The sequence below is a fragment of the Lepidothrix coronata genome, unplaced genomic scaffold, assembly GCF_001604755.1.
Source record: "Lepidothrix coronata isolate B3197 unplaced genomic scaffold, Lepidothrix_coronata-1.0 Scaffold112, whole genome shotgun sequence".
NCBI classification, from domain to species: Eukaryota; Metazoa; Chordata; class Aves; order Passeriformes; family Pipridae; genus Lepidothrix; species Lepidothrix coronata.
In genome coordinates this window covers 2873601-2890156 of record NW_016690292.1, presented here as the reverse complement: position 1 = coordinate 2890156, position 16556 = coordinate 2873601, and positions in this window count along the sequence as shown.

The following is a 16556-nucleotide window of genomic DNA, read 5'->3' as shown; positions in this document are numbered from 1 at the left end:
TCACCAGGGAGAATCTAACTGGGTGGGAATGTGATATAAATCCCAGCAGAGTCAAAATGAGGACTGAGCACCCCTGTGTCCCTGCAGCTCCCAGCATGGGTGGGCCCTCCATCGGCCGGCCAGGATTTTCTTGTTATTCCAAGATTTCACAGGAAATTAATGAGGAGGCCAAATTCTCCTCCAGTTCTTGGAGGAGGCCAGGGCGGGCGGTGCCTGGGCCCGCTGAGCTGGCAGATGTTGTTTAACATTCCCGGCAGTAATTAATAGATGGTTTCATCACTCTTGTACAATTCAAGCTTGTCGTCCTGCTTCTCTTCAAATACAGAGCAGAAATATTTGTTAAACGTGGTTGGTGTTTTTGCCTGATCATTAGTGCCCGAGCGGCTCCAGCCGCTCCAGGATTTATTGCTGTGCCAGAATTTCTTTTGGCCTCACGATGCTGTCACCATCCCTCCCTCTGCTGCCAGCCCCTCCTGTCGAGAGGCTCCCTTTATCACTTTCTTTGTGATTTATGTCCTGCTGGTTACACCCTTTCCTTTACACCATGCTTATGGATTCCTCCCTTTTCCATTCATTACACTGCAGCAGGATGGGCTTTGGCGAAATTGTCTCCCTGACCAGGGGCACCCTGTGGAATTCAACTCAGCAAGGGTCTGCAGGGATCACTCCCACCACCCAGCACCCAGGGTGGGATGCAGGGGAAGGGTTCCCCTGGGGATGCTTCACCCCACAGTGTCTGGGTGGGCTGGTGAGGCCGCCCCAAGCAGTGACATGTGTAGGGACACAGCCTGGGCTGGGCACAGTGATAGCAAGTGGTGGCTTGGGGAGCAGGAGCAGAGCTGCCTTGAGGGAAGTGGTAGCCCATTAGCCAGCATCTCCAGCACCCAAGGGAATCACTGCAGAGACAAATTAACTGGAACCTCCCAGCTCATCATTAGTTATTAATAGTATGTATTAGTTATTAGTTAATAATAGTTATTAGTTATTAATAGGAGCCTCCCATCTTGTGGTTCACTCACAAGCAAAAGTAAGCACGTTTCACCCGAGAGTGCCCTGCTCATGGCAATGGCCTGTCAGTCCCCATGCCCAGAGTGGGGACATAGTGGGGACACAGGGAACAGGCACTCGGCAGGGCCCCAGTAGCCAACCTGTTGGGGGACAGCAGGGCTCAGGGAGGGAAGGGGATGCTCCCACTGCTGCCCATCTGGCTGAGCTGGGCTGGGTTCAGCCGTCCCCTTCCTGGAGGTGCAGGGATCCCATGCAGCCCTGCATCTCCAGGGCACAGCCAGTCCGTGGCTCCCACCCCCTCCCACAGCCCCACGAGGCTCAGTGACCAGACCCAGCTCTGCCAGCCCTGGCACACTCCAACCCTGTGCCCCATGCCGTGGGGTGCAGGAGCTGGCCCATGTGGCCCCCCTCCCCAGCCTGGTCCACTGCAGCCCGGTCACCGTGTTAAGCCATCTCTTAATTAATCAGGCTGATTGTAATGTGTTTTTAGGGCATTAAAATTCAATTGTGGAATTCTCCACTGGCTGGGCTCGCAATGAATACAGAAGTTTGCCTAATTAGAGCTGACATGCAGCCGGCGGGAGAACCAGACAAACGGCCCCACCAGGGCTGCCCGCCTCGGGCCTCTCGCCTGGCCCCCAGCACACCCACCGCTGCCGCTGCGGGGACCAGCACCGGCCACCCCTGCCGTAGATACCCAGCCCTGGCCATAGGGAGGGCAGCGATGCTGGCCCTGGTATCCTTGGGGACAGCCCATGCCATGCGCCTGTGCCAAACCCCTGGCCGGGCACCAGCCAAGAGCGTAAGATGTTTCCTTATCGGCAGCATCAGGTCTTCGCTGTCATTACCACGGCAATTATCATCTCATTTGGAGTCTTTAGCTGCCATAATCTGTCTCTTGCACTGATTTATTCCGCAGGTCTCTTCCCCAGCCGTGCAAGAGGGGAAAGAGTCATCAATAAGGAGGCAACGAGCTCCATCTCCCGGGAAAGCCTTTCCCCGGCCGGAGCAGAGCAGAAGTTGCCCCATGGCTAGAGCATCCTCCCGGAGCAGAGCCAGGCTGTCCACATGCAGTGCATGGCCAGGGCCAAACTGAAACTGCCACCTCCCGGCACCAATCCGGAGCTGCTTCACCCAAACCTAGTGCATGTTTATTATTTCAGCTGCTGTTGGCAGGGTCTGAACTGGCCATGCACACAGGTGGGCTGGGAAGCAGAAGAAGGTGTTCAGCCTCCGGGGACAGACAGAGGGATGCTGCAGCTTCTTTGTCTTTCTCCTGCTCCCAGACCGGGCTGTTGGTCGGTGTTTGTTGTCCCTCTGATTGCTCCAATCAGTATATCCTGTCTCTGCCAGCCACCAAGAGCTTCACTGAGACTTTTCTCACCTGCATTTGCTGACTGCCAACTCACACTCACTACTCCCAGCAGCCCTAGGGACAGTGCCAGCAGAGCCTCCCAGGCACCACGAACTGCCAAGAGAACAGGTAGAGTGAGGGGACAAGGCTGACAGGAAAGTGCCAGGTCACTGCCAGCCCTGAGTGGGCTCATGCTGTGGAATCACCCGGGGGCCACTGCCTGTGGTCACCATGGCTCCCTGGGCCAGGGTATCTCTCCTGCCTGGCTCTGGCATGGGTGTGCCAACAAATCCCTGTTTCCCCTGCCTGGTCCTCTGCCTACCCCTCCATCCCGGCCAGCAGGGAGCCGTGCTGGCCAAGTGCAGGGCAGGCTGGGGCTGTGCTGTGGGGCTCCAAGATGGTGCATCCCTTGGGAAGGGCCCTGCAGTGGCAGGTGATGCAATGGGAGTCATCTGCTCACACTGGCTGGCCCCACTGCCCAGCTCTCCCTGGGCATCACCCTGGAGCAGGATGAGGGTCTCCTACCATGAACAGACAGCCCAGCTCTCTCCATACACTTTGTCTGTAGGGGGGTGCCTGGGGCAAGTGTGGGGTCAGCAGGACAGGGGGAAGCCACTGGGTCTTGGCATGGGTAGGAAGCCACTGCCCAAGCTCCCACACCATGGCTGAGCCCAGCACAGTGGATTGGAGCAGGCAAGGTGGCAGTGATGCCATCATTCCTCACAGCTCCATCCCAGTCCGGTAACTCGGCTCCCGTCCCACCGCTGCACCCACCACAGCTCAACCTGCCTAATGGAATCCACTTACATGCAAAATCCCCAGAAAAAAGCAGTAATTAATGAAGTCCCTTTCATTACCGTTATGCAAATGCGATTAATTTCAGCTGTTATGAATATGCAAATATTACAATTATGATCTAATTGCCAATGTGTGTAGGGGAGCGGGCAGAATATCAAGTCTCAGACCAGGCCCCAGGAGCTTTGGGGTGTGGAGCTGCTCCAGGACATTGCAGGCAGGAAGGGAAAACCCAGCTGAAAGGGCTCTGCCTGCTCCTGTGGGCTCAGCAGAAGTGTGTGTATGGGGCACACGCAGTAGGGACACGTCAGCCACCACCTGCCCGTGCCATGGGTCCTGTATGGGCCTCCTTTACCCACCCACAAATGCTCCGGGGGAGACTCTGCACTGCATTGTGACCCCTAACTGCTGTGCCAGGTAAGCCTGCACCAGAACTGGGGCTGAAGGGCTCCCCAACAACACTGTCCCCCCACCCCCAGTCCTGTTCGGCCTTATAAGACATTCACACTGGGCTGCAGGCAGGAGGAGGAGAAGAAGGAGGAGGAAGAGTGGAAGGAGGAGGAGGAAGGTTACCAGGCAACGTAGTGCTGCAGGGCTGGAGGGCAATGAGGCAAATGGCAGCGGGAGGCAGAGACCTGCCTTGACCCTACTCCCTCCCAGCTGAGGCGATGGTGGCCCCATGCCGGCACACTGCCGCCGCTGTAGCAAGCCCCAGCTGTGTGTCACCGCTCCTGCTGCACTCTCAGAATGGAGCCATTGTCACCCTTGCTGCAAGGGGATCCTGTCCTCTGAGCCAGCTGGGCCCCCAGCCCTTCACCCACCATCGAGTGGGAGGTTCAGCGTGCCCCACTGCTGGGGATGCTCTGGGCTTCTGCTGGGGCTGGGGGCACCGGTGCTCTGGCAGGGATGCAGCAGGCAGGTTGGGCTGTGAGGATCCCCTGCGTGGGGCCACGGGGATGCTGTGTTTGGGACTATAGGGATGTTCTGCGTGGGACCACGAGGATGCTGTGTTTGGAACTACAGCGATGCCCTGCGTGGGTCCCGCTCCCGCCGGAAGGCAGGCAGCAGTCAGGGGCCGGGCCGTGCAGCCGGCAGCCAGCAGGCTGTGCTCCTGCTCCCCACAGCACTCGGATGTCACCCGGGGAAAGGCCACCATGAGGGCACAGCCCGACCGCCCCCTCTCACCCCAGGGCAGCCCGGCCCGGCCGGCGGCAGCCGCTGCTCAGGGGCAGTGCCGAGCCGGTCCCAGCTGTGCTTGCACCTGGAAAAAGCACCTTCCTCGAGGCAGAGCAGCCCACACCTGCCCCAGCGGCTCCCAGCCCCGTCCTGACATCCCTGCCCGGGCAAGCGCCCCACCCCAGCGCTCACCCCCGGAGAGCAGAAGAGGGGTCCCTGCTCACCCCGGGTCAAGGCTGCTGGCCAGTGGCCGTGATCCGTGCAGGGGCTTTGCTTGTCACAGAGGAGAGGTGTGCTGGCAGCCTGGGGAGACCCTCTTGCCTTGGGTCCCTCTGTCCCAATAGCTCTCATCCTGCCACCCCTAGCCCCCTGCTGCCAGCCTTGGGGCTCCTGTCCCACTGGTTCAGGGGGAGCCCAGGCTGCCACCCCAGGGAATGTGGCAAAGAGTGGGGCAGTAAGGGTACTGCCAGCCCCCCATGAACCCCGGCACCTGCTTCCACAGCCCCAGCAACCCCATCTCCACAGCCCAGTGAGCCTGATGGCCCTGCTCTGGAACTGGAGGGGCTTTTCTCTGCCCGCCACCATGAGCCTGTTTTTCACAGTGGCAGGGACTGGCTGGAATACACATCATGTGCCTCCAATGTGGGGACAGAGTAAGACTCCTCCACTGCTCACACTAATTTTAGCACCATGCACCTTACTGGGGGACTTCTCACGCACAGGAAGGAGAAACCGAGCAAGGCAGCAGGTAGCAGTGTGCCTGGTGGCTGGTGGGGACAGGCAGCTGCCATACCTGCACTCAGCAGCACAGCCTGGGCTTGTCCCCAGCCCCAAATCCCCAAATCTCTCTGGCCTTTTCTCATGGGGCTCACCTACAAAGAGGAGGAGAAGGAGGAGGTGGAGAGGCTCCTCAGAGCTGCTGCTTGGTTTCCAAGGCGATGAGACATAATGGCTGTTCATCCAGGCAGGGTCATCCCTCTGCACTGGAGCCCTGGAAAAAGGGGCTGGGGAGCAGCTGCAGCCCCCAGCCCTGGCATCCCAGCTCCTCTCCCCGTTGGGACCTGCAGAGCACCCACAGCCCCATCCCCGCCGGGGCCAGCCCTGCTCCGTGCAGGTCAGTGCAGGCCAGGCACTGCCCAGGGGCACAGTTTGCCTCACACAAGCTGTTCCCCATTAGTCGCCATCAGTGCCACAGAGGGGGCAGAATGTTTGATTCCTCCACACGCCTGCTACCATGTCCTGCAGATGCTGGTGGGGTGCCCGACCAGGTGTGACCCCCCCAGAGATTTCAATCCAAGAGAAACACCATTGCACAGTGTTTCTCCCCCATCTCTCCAGGGTGGTGTGGGCACCCATGGGTGCTGTCACCACGGTGTCCAGTGGCCCTCCGGTGACTTGCAGCAGGTGCTTGGTGCGCCATGCCCTGGGGTATGGCCAAGGTACACAGGTTCAACCCCGCTCCCTGCGATGCCCCTTGTGTTTTCCCAACTAATTGAATTCAGAGAGATTTCTTCCCAGCAGTGCCAATCGATGACCCCTGTGTTATCAGCCCCCCCCAGGCCCTCGGGATGGATATGGGCGAGGGGAAAAATTGAATTTGCAGCCATTTTCATTGGGATTTAATTGGGCAGTCTCACCTCGTTGCCTTAATCCCGGGTGCTGACGTGCACAGCCGAGACAGCAGCTCCCATTATTTATCACTTTTCAAATATTTGCCTCTTTGCAGTTGTGGGAAATCGATGCTCCTGCCTGTGGCATGCTGGGAGCGACCTGGCCGGGCGGACGGGCGACCAGGGATCCATCAGCCACTGCCATCGCTATCGACAGGGCGATTGGGGTTTAAGAGGCACTTTGATAGCAGAACCGGCACACATTAAGTGCTCGTCATCAGGGGATGATCATGACTTATTACGGCTAATTCTCCCCGCTCAGAGGCAGGGCTGCAGGGCTCTTCCTCGCTAATCACCGCATGGCTCCGTGCCGAGGCGCCAGCGTGAGGCTCCCGCCGTGCTCCCTGGGGACAGGGTGCTGTGTCACCCCCTGCGCTCCTGGTTTGGCCCTCAGTGCCTTCGGGGGTCCTTGTCCCCAAGGTGATGGGTGCTGCTGGAGGACTGGCGGTTTTCTCTGCCCCCTCACTGCACATCCAGCCTGAGGCAGGCTGAGTCCCCGCTGGGCTCATGCCAGCCCACATGGGATGGTGTAGGGGCTGCAAAGCTCCTGTTGCAGCCACAGCTGTAGGTGCCTGCAGAGGAGCCAGATGCCTGCGCTGTCCCTCTCCCCTCTTACTGAGCACCCCCAGGCCCCAGTGTGGGCTGCGTTTCCCCTATCACGCACCATCACCCCCCTCAAGCCATCAGCAACCTGGTCCCTGGGGGTCTTCACTGGACAGGACCAGCATCTGTGAGAATGGCGGCACTTGCCAGGGTAACCCTGTACAGCTGCTGTGCAGCCCAGGGATGGGGACAGCTGGGCTACAGGGTGTCCACCTTTCCTGCAGGCTGGAGCGTAGGGAAAGCTGTCTTCCTGAGCTCACTGCAAGTGGCCCTCAGTGCTGGTGGTCATGGTCATGACAGCTTGGCTGTGGCCGCAATGTTTGCCTCCCTGGGTCCCTCCTCCCCGGGATGCTTCGGGATCCCTGTGCAAACCTGGGCAGCTTCCAGTTCCCTGGCAGAGCTACTGTGGGGCAGCCCGTGAGCCCAACACCAACGTGGGCTCTTGCTGTGAAACCAGCCAGATTAGTGTCATCCAGCCCCGTCACTTGGAAGGTGTCCAGTAATGAGCAGCCGGAGAGAGAGGGATCCTCGGTGGCAGCAAACAGACGCTGCTGTCACCGTGCAGTGGCTCTGGCACACCAGGGCTGCCAGCTCAACGCTGGGAGTGCAATCGTGGAGACATTTCCCAATGCAAGGGATGGGAGCAGCAGGTGATCCTGTCCTGTCCCTTCTGGGGGAAAGGGAGTCCCAGCCTGCAGCAGCACTGGGGCAGGTGGGGGATGCTCCCGGGTTGCACAGAGGTCCCCCAGACACAATGCAGAGGACAACGGTCTTGGGAGATTGGCCTTGCTGGCTTGGGGTGGGCACACCCAGGAGGAAGGGCACGTGGAGCTGGGAATGGCTCCATGCCTGGCGCCTGTGATCTTGCTAGCATCCATCCATCCATCCATCCATCCGTCCATTCCTCCCTCCCTGTGTCCCTCCCTTGGCTCTCTCTCCAGCCTGGCTTGAGCTCATGTCCTGGACTGTCCCATCCTGGGCCCACACTGGGGCTGGCTGCTCTGGCAGTGAGGACCCTGCTTCTAATTTCCAGCCTAAATTCATTCATGGCCAGTTCAAACCCATCATCCCTGTGCCAGTGCTGTGCTCCAGCCTGGCGGTGCTGTGCCTTCCTGGGTGCTCATCCTCCCAGTGTGCTCAGAGAGAGAGAGAGAGCCCAAGCCCTCCAAGTCCTGGGGGATGCAGGTCTCCATGGGGACATCCTCAGATGAACAGACAGATGTTTGTCAGAAGGCCTGAGCCCATTTCCACTCCTCAGCTCCTTGTCCTGTGCCCCCAGCCAGGTTGTGTACCCTGCTGCCTGCCCTGGGGTTGGAGGTGTCCATTCCCTGTTCCCAGAGCCACCCCAGGTGTGGGTGTGACAGGCTTCATCTGCTTGTCCTCATTGCAGTGGGGGCTCCCTGCCCTCAGCCCCACAGGTCGCCCTTAACAAGGCACCTAATGAAAGAAAGCGGTCAAGCCAGGCCAGTGAGGCTGGTGACATGCTGCTGACCACTGGCTCACATGGCCTCAGTGCCACTGCCACCAGTGCCCCCAGCAGGGTTCCCCTGGGCAATGCTGCTCATCCAGTGTGAGGAGCCAATGCCATGCCAGAATGCTCTGGAAAGGGTGCAGGGGCCAGCTTCCCTCGCTGCCACTGCCATGTGGGAACCCCTTTCTAGAGATGAAAGATTCAGTGGAGGCTGAGCCAGAGTCTGGGGCTTTGCAGGATGGAAACTGGTTTCCATGTTAAGCGCTGGGTTTGGCTTTTTTAGCAGCCTGTTTATGGGAACGGAACCGCCCCGGCGTGAATTATTCATGGCCCCTCGCAAGCTCATTCTCAAAATATCAATTTCTCCCAGTCATGTCAAGCAGCACTTAAGCTTAAAAGCCTTGTTAAAATGAACCGCTGGCCCAGTGAGCCGAGGAGGGGACGGGAGCAGCCAGGAGCAGAGCTCTGCAGGGGGGCCCTGCCCTTGGCCCCTGCACCCACCTTCGAGGTCCTGGGGCCATGGGGCAGGAACTGCAGGGGGCAATCTGGCATGGGTTGGAGGGTTCACGTGGGGACGTCAGGCATCAACCCAGAGGGGAGCAAGGAAGGTGACTGCAGTGTCTGGGGACTACCTCAGGCTGTCTTCCAGGCAAGCGGCTTCCCAGGCAGAGGGGACACGCAGGTCTCCCTGCTCTGGGCATCACGGCAGCACTTACAGAGACACACGAGGAATTAAACAGGTGGAGGAGCAGGGACAAGTGCAGGCATTAGCAGAGGGAGCCGCAGGAGTGGGTGGGAGGGAGGGAGCTGCTGCAGCACAAACCTAACCAGCTGCGGCCTCAGATGCCACAGCGATGCTCTTTTCCCTTCAGGCTGCAGCTGGGACACTGGGACCCCTGTGCATTCACATGGAGCCCTGCTCAGCAAGTCACCCTCCCTGGCTGGGGACCATCAGTGCCAAATCCTCTGCTCGCCTGCTGACCTGGGGAGGAGGGCAGGGTGGGCAGGGTGAGGGCATCTCTGGCTACCCCAGCAGGGCAGCCCTAAGAGGCAGCAGGGACCCTGCAGGCAACAGCTGGGCTGGAGCAGCACTGCTGGTAATTACTAATTAAAATGCAGATGCTCCCCAAACTGCAACTTTTAGTTTCTCTAGCAACTGCTAAATCAAAAGCAATGAGGCAGGGAAACACCAAGCGATGCATTGGGGGCCATCATGCCAGTGCTGGTGTCAGTGTAGGCAGGGGATGATGGTCCTACCCTGGCACACTCCAACCTGACCCCACAGCTTTGCATGGCATTTCCAGCCTCGCTGCTGGGGACACAACTGATGGGTGCCCCATGCTAGACAGGGGGCTGAGCCTGTGCGGGCCAGCAGGCAGCATCCTGCCTTCCCCCTGCTTCACCCTGTGCAGTTCCCTGCAGCCCACGGGCAAGGCTGGGTTTAGTCCTTGCCATGACCGCTCTGAGCCACCACCTGCTGCAGGTTTCCTCAGCCCCATGAATCCCTGCCAGGCCAACATAGCCTGCCTTTGCCCTGCATTCACAGTGGTGTCAGGGGAGTGGAGAGCCCATGGCCAGACTGGATATCCCAAAAGCAGGGACGGGGGTTAATTTTCCACAGGAACTTCCTCTCCTGCATCTGAGGGCAATTGCTTGCAGGAAGGCAAAAAACCCAGACAAATAGAAAACTCACAGGTTAATGTGCCCTGCCCAGAGAACTGTGTTAAAACTTGTTTCAGGAAGGACACACAATTTCTCCTTAACTTGACACCTAAAAATGCCCCAAGTGTCACCCCTTGCACTGCAGCTTACTCTGCTGTGCTTGTCCTGGCACCTCAGGCTGTGATGCTGCAGCAAACCATCTTCTTCCTCACTATCATTTATCAAGTCTTCCTCACACCAGCAAAGTTTTTTGCAACCTCACACTGCCTGTTGCTGCAAAGAGTAAATAGTTTTGGTCCCCAGGGCCTCTCCTTGGCACAGCCCTTTTCCTAATGCTTCCCCATTAACAAGACCAGTTAGGGAATCTGTCCATGAGCAGGTTTTTAATCCATCTACTGTGTCCTCTTAATTCCTCATAAAACAAGGTTTTAATCAAAATATCATGTGGCAATAAGTGGAAGCTGAAGAGAAATCCATGGTGCTCTGATGGTGCTGCTGTCCATGCTTGCCAGGCTCTGCTCCTGCCCAAGGAGACTGTGGGTCTGTTGTACATGGCTGAGGTGGGATACATAGCAGGTGTATCCTGGCTCTTTGACACGACCCCAGAAGAACCCTCTGTCATTCTGCTGAGCTCAGCATCTCCCCACTTGGTCTTTGCTTTTCACACCATCCCTTTTTCTTTGCCATCCTGGTCCAGAGGGAAGTGGCTCTGCCTCCAGCACATATTTTGGGCACAGCTCCATTTTCTCCTCTTTTGTCTAAATTAATGGCTGAAGGACTCATCAACAAGACACCTCTGCAATGGGGTGATCTACCTGCACCCATAGACCTGTCTCTGCTGCACCTGTGAGGTTCTTGCCGCACTCCCTCCTGCTGTAGGGCTGCCCGCTGGCATCAACAGCACCAAAGCAAGTGCCAGAGGGGCTGCCCAGGTGCCCTGGGTGGGAGGATGTCAGCATGTGACAGTGTGATCATTTCCATGGCAACAGTATGTGACAGCGAAAGCACCGGCTGCTGCTCCACGGTGTCGGTGCCGGCGCTGGGGATCGGGTCAGCCCTCAGTGTGTTCCAGCTGTCAGTGTGTTCCTCCCAGAGGGAACAGCACGGCATGGGAACCTTCTACGGATGGTGGGATGCAAAGGGCTGCCATGAGCCCAAGTAAGCCCACAGCTGGTCCCTGACCAGCTCTGTGAGCGTGGGGCAGAGCCGTGCCCACGGCTGGCTCGGTGGAGGCGTGTGCGGAGCCAGGGATGTTTCCCCTGGGCCCCCTTGCCCCACAGGGAGGGCAGAAGCCACTCAGGATCGTGGCAACGCAGTGGGTGCCACAGGTCTGCTGCCAACATGAACCCCCATCCCTGGAAGGCACAGGGCAAGGTAGCATCCCCATGTGCCCTGCATCCTTCCCCAAAATGAATGCACCTACATCCAACACTGAGCACAGCATCCCTGCTCCGAGCAGAACCAGGAGGAGCCAACCTTAAGCCCTGGTGTGTGAGGACCTGGCAGCCCTCACTCCACCCACTCTGGCAGCGCCACAGCCCACGCTGTGCCCAAGGTGAGCACCCATGGGGCAGGGGCTGGCGCCGAGCGTGGCAGGGGCTTCATGGCCATCTGGGAACAGGACAGGCAGAGAGGGATGGGGGGCAGGTGACCGGCACATGAACGCTCAGCCTTGCTTCCGTCCCCAGCACGCCTGTTGCTCAGAGAGACCTGCCAGGGAGACTGGAGTGGCCACTTAATCTCCCCATGTAAGTTTAATTAATGGGCTGCAGCACTCATTCTGTGCTGCTGCCTTAATTGGTACAAGCTACAAACGCTGTGGAGCCTGGAAAAAAACATTTGGAAATGAAAAATATATTAAGCAGGAAACAGATCAATGGTTCTTAATGAAGCTGATTCGGGGCTGCCTGTCATCGAGGGGCCGGGGCCTGGGAGGCACAGCTGCTGCCCAGGCTCCATGGCCCAGGCACCTGCCCCGGGTGGTGAAACCAGCAGCCCCACTCCTGTCCATAGGAGAGTGGTCTGGGCTGTACCTGCTCTGTGTAGGGCTACTGGACTCTTCCCTTACGTTTTGGGGGACTGCTTGAGCTCTCCTTGCTACAGCTGGAAAAGCCAGCCTTGCTCAGCTGGAGCCCCCTCCCATCCCTACACAGCTGAAAAGACACCCCCAGGCACAGCTGAAAAATCAGCTCTTCACATCTGCAGCCCCTGGAACAGCTGTAAAGACCACCAAGGGCACAGCTGGACCAGTGGCCCTGGCACGGCTGGAAGGATAACCCCAGCACGGCTGGCCCACGTGGGGCTGCCCCAAGAGCATGTTAAGCCCCAGGGGCCCGGAGTGGGGTTGCCGAGGGCTGTGGGCAGCTCTGGCCGTGTTTCATTGTGGTCGTTTAATTCGAGTTTCTCCCTTAGCACGGGGCAGGGGCGTGGCCGGGCTGATCTGCCTGAGGGGGCCAGGGGGGCTGAGGGCTGTAATTGCCTCAGCTGTGCACAGAACATTAGCTGCACTTCCCAGATATTTACACAGGGGAAAACAAAGTCATAACTCACCAAATAAATAATCTCCCAGGCGCAGCACTCAGGGAGCAGGTGCCCCCTTCACTTGCACAGCCGCCCCAGCACAGAGCATCCCCTGCCATCCTCTGGGGGGTAGCAGGACCCCTTGGGCCACATACTGAGGGGCAGAGAGGTCACCCAGTGAGCTGGGGGTGTTATGGGTGCTGGGATGCAGCAGTACAGTCCTCTCCCCTGAGGACAGAGGAGTAAGAGACCAGTGACAGGATGTAGGTAGCTACATGCTCCATCTCTTGTGCAAATTAGGACAGCTCCTGGTCCCCTCTCGAAACAGTGGGGCCAGGGGAGTCCTGCAGGTGTCCCACATGCCCAAGAGCACCCATTGCTCAGAGTGAGACCTATAAATCTCCCTGAACCCCACGTGGGAGTAGGATGCCACATGGGAAATGGAGAACTCGGCACTGGCCTGTTTCACACAATACATTTCATTTAATATTTGGCATTTCACTTCATCTACTTGACAGCCGGCTAACAAATTAGCACGGCATGGTATCAATAGCTCCAGACTGTGTAGATTAAAATCTGTTTAACCAATAGATCTGAAGAATAAAATAGTGAATGAGAGCAGCATGGCTGCAAGGGCTGGGACTCTACTGGGGCTTCTGCACAGCTGGGAGCAGAGCAAACTGTGTTTAGGTGACATCCAAGGAGGCTCAGCCACCAGGTGACCAAGTGGGAGGACCCTGTGGCTCCCGGTGCTGGCAGGAGCAAGGAGGACGCCAGCATAGCTTGGTCAAGCAGGGAGTGTGTGGGGATAAGCAGCCCCTCCCTGCCCCTCAACTGCCCGGCTCATCCTGCAGTGGGCTCGGGTCTGCAGGGACCACTTTGATTTCCTGATGCTAAATCCCAGCCCCACTAATGTGATTGCTAGCAGCATGTGGCCCCTAATGGGGAAAGTACCCTGCAGCCTGCCTGACTGCCTGGTACAAATTGCAAATCTTGTTACGGGGTTGTGTCCAGATTTTCAATGTGATAATCTCTCCCCTGCTCAATTACACCTCTGGCTCAGTGTCCTGATGGTCCCCAAGAAAGGGTTAAGCAGCTGCACTCTGTTGGGGGGCAGAGATGAAGAGGACAGCTGGGAACCCCTCTACGATGGCCCCAGGCCCCCAGAGCCCCCAGAGCTGCCCTTTGGTGGCAGTGGCCTCATGTCATCCCGGCTGGTGCCTGGCCAGGGGTGAGTATATGCCAGCCATGCTGCCCCATACATGGCCCCTGCCCCATGGGTCTGGCTCCTGGTGCTAATCCCAGGGCTGGGCAGCAGCAGATGAAACCCAACTCTGCATTAGTTTCCCTCCTGCCAGGCTCGAGCAAGGCCATTCTGCTCCTGGTCAGCCATGCGTGGGCTGCTCCTCCTGGCATCTAGTTAGAAAGAGGGAGAAAAAAACCGGATAAATAATTTAAAACATGAAATCCTTTGCACCTCTTTAATGCACTTTCAAGGCCCGGCGTGCCCATTAACTAATGAACCACATCAAACGGCTCTCACCTCGCATCTCACCCTCCTCTCTTGTTTGGCTGTACTGGCCTCTCCTGTCTCACTGTCCCTGATGTCCCAACCCTTCCCAGGTCCCCTGGCATGTCACCAACAACCCTTTCCCAGCTTACCTGGACAGACAATCCGAGTGCAGCACTGGGGTGCCTGTGGGCTTCCCATGACATTCCCCTGCTGTGGGGTCTGTCCCTTGCTGCTCCTATTGTCACTGGAATTACTGGTGAGTGTTGTAGTGGAGGGATGGTGGGACTGTCACATTTCAGCTGACATTACACATTCATTACTCAGTATCTTTTGAGCATGTTACGGAATTAAGACCACGTAACTACAGGGATCATTTTCCTTCTCCCACCTCCAAAACGCAGTCGCCCCGCAACAGGGTGTAATAGCTGTTTAGCAAAACATGGGGATGTTACTCAGCAGGAAGAGAAGGATCCCACTTCCCCGAGAGGTGATGGATGCGTAAGTGTAAATTACTCGGATTGAGTATTTAACTGCAAAAGTGGTGGGCTGGGGCATGGGGGTCATGCTCAGCCCCCCCCATGGGTACATGCTGCTCTCAGCTCTGTCACCCCTCCCCAGCCTTCTCGTCCCTTGGGAGCCACCCCTGCTCCCAAGGGATGCACAGCCACGTCACCAGCCTGCCCTGCTCCTGGTGTCCCAGCCTACACGGGCCCCCTGCCTCCATTGCAGGCAGGGCAGCAGGGGCAGGCATGACTGCTGCCTAAGGGCAGCCCGGGCACAAGCCCGCTGCCTGCAGTGTCACGGGAGAAGTGGGGTTTGGTCCAAACAAAGGGGTGTTTTCGGAGGGCTGAAATTAAAAACACAAACCCTAATTTAAAATTATATTAGGCTATCAATTACTCCCTGAGCGTCCAAGGGCTCTGCTGCCAGCATCAAATTGCCAGCTGTGATAAATGGTTATATTGGAATTTCATAAGGTCTGAATTATTTGCAGACAGGAAATTTTCACAGATTAATTAAAATTTTGTATCAAGCTGAAGTGGCTTGCAGCAGTCACCCTCACTGCTGGCCCAGGGCAGGGTCGGGACTCTCCTGAAACATGTCCCCAGGTTGTCCCCACATACCGCTATGACAGAGATGTCCCTGATGGTGCCATGGGAGCATCATGAAGAAAAATCCTTTGTGTTTGGCAAATTGGCAGAGACAAATATCAAAACCTGAGTGGCTGGATGATTACAACATGTTTGGCTTGAGCCAGGACTATCCAGCATCATTTCTTATATTAGAGTTCTTCTAATACTTCAGTAAAGAGTGGGTAGAAGAAAAACCACTCAACAGTTTATTCAGATTTTCAAAAGGCCTTTCTACAAGATCCAGCACAGGAGGTTACTATAGAAATTAAGTTGTCGTGGAGCGAGAGGCAAAGTATTGCTATGGATCAAAGGCTCACCAAGAGAGACAAAGCAGAGGAGGAATAAACGAGCAGTTGTCATCCCAGCACAGGGCAGCTGCAGGGGCCTGCAGGCTCTGCCATGGCTCTGTGCTGCTCAACACATTCATGGGGTGTCTGGGGAGAAGGAGCAGCGTTTTGAGAGACATGACATTGGAGATGTATGAGGGTTTGGAAGGTTGTTGGATGTGGGAGGTGTGGTGTGAGCACACAGGTCACAGTAGTGCCGCTGGGCCACGCTGCAGTGAGCATCCCTGGGGGCCAGCACAGCCCGTGCCCCAGCAAACCACCACAGTGCTGAGAGCCCAGGGGGACACAGCTGGGGGTTGAGGGAGGCAGTGGATGCTCCAGAAGAGGGGAACTGAGGGCAGGGCTGTTGGGCAGCTGGGCAGACCACCCTTCATATCCCTGCTCCTCAGTCCACACTGTGGCACTGTGGTTATCCCAGTGTGGATGTGGTTTGTGGCAGAGCCAGCCCTGCTGGGCTCTTTCTTTTCCTCTGGGCTGTAGGATTTTCTGCCTTTCCCACAGCCACCTCTGACTCCACATCCCTGGAAAGTTCCTTCCTTGCTCTGGCAGTGCTGCCCAGCCCTATTTACTGCTCTGCTGTCATTAGTCCCAGCAAGAGTCCTGTGGCTCCCTCCCTCCCTCCCTCCCTCCCTCCCTCTGTCTGGCAATGACCAGCCGAGACCAGGGCTGGCGTCCTAGCCCTGTCCCTGCTGTGGTCCCCATGACCACTGCTCTGGTGGGAGTTTGGTTGACCCGTGGGGCTGTGGGGCTCCTGCAGGTCCTGTGTGGGTCCGGCACTCGCTGCCTTGCCAGCCAAGTCATGCCGGTACTTGTCGGATGCCCCAAGCACAGGCAGCAGCAGCAGCCCCCTTCTCCAAGCTCCTGGGCTGCTAACAGGACACGCTCCCAGGACTAGTAATGTCCTGGGGAGATGGTCCGGGTTCAGTTTAGTGAGCAGACAGGTTGGCAATGCCATACTGCCATGCAGTGCTGTCCTGTCCCTGGAGTCACCCTCTGCCCCACCAGTGCCCGGGGTGGGAGAGGCTCAGCAACCAGAGCTGCTGCCCGTGGCCAGCTCTGGAGCAGAGCCACAGGCCCCCCGGCTCAGGGCACACCTCTGTCAGCCCACAGCACAACAGCAAGTGGGGTGCATCCATGGATGCCATAACCCCTTGCTCCTCCATGGGATTCTTTTACACGTGTGGCTCCCAGGTGCAAGGAGGGAAGGGGGATTTACACCCTGACAGGCAAAGCCAAGCAAGCAAGAACATGATGGGTGACTCTGAGTCACACACGCCCCCAGATCCTGTCCAGAGAGGTGCATG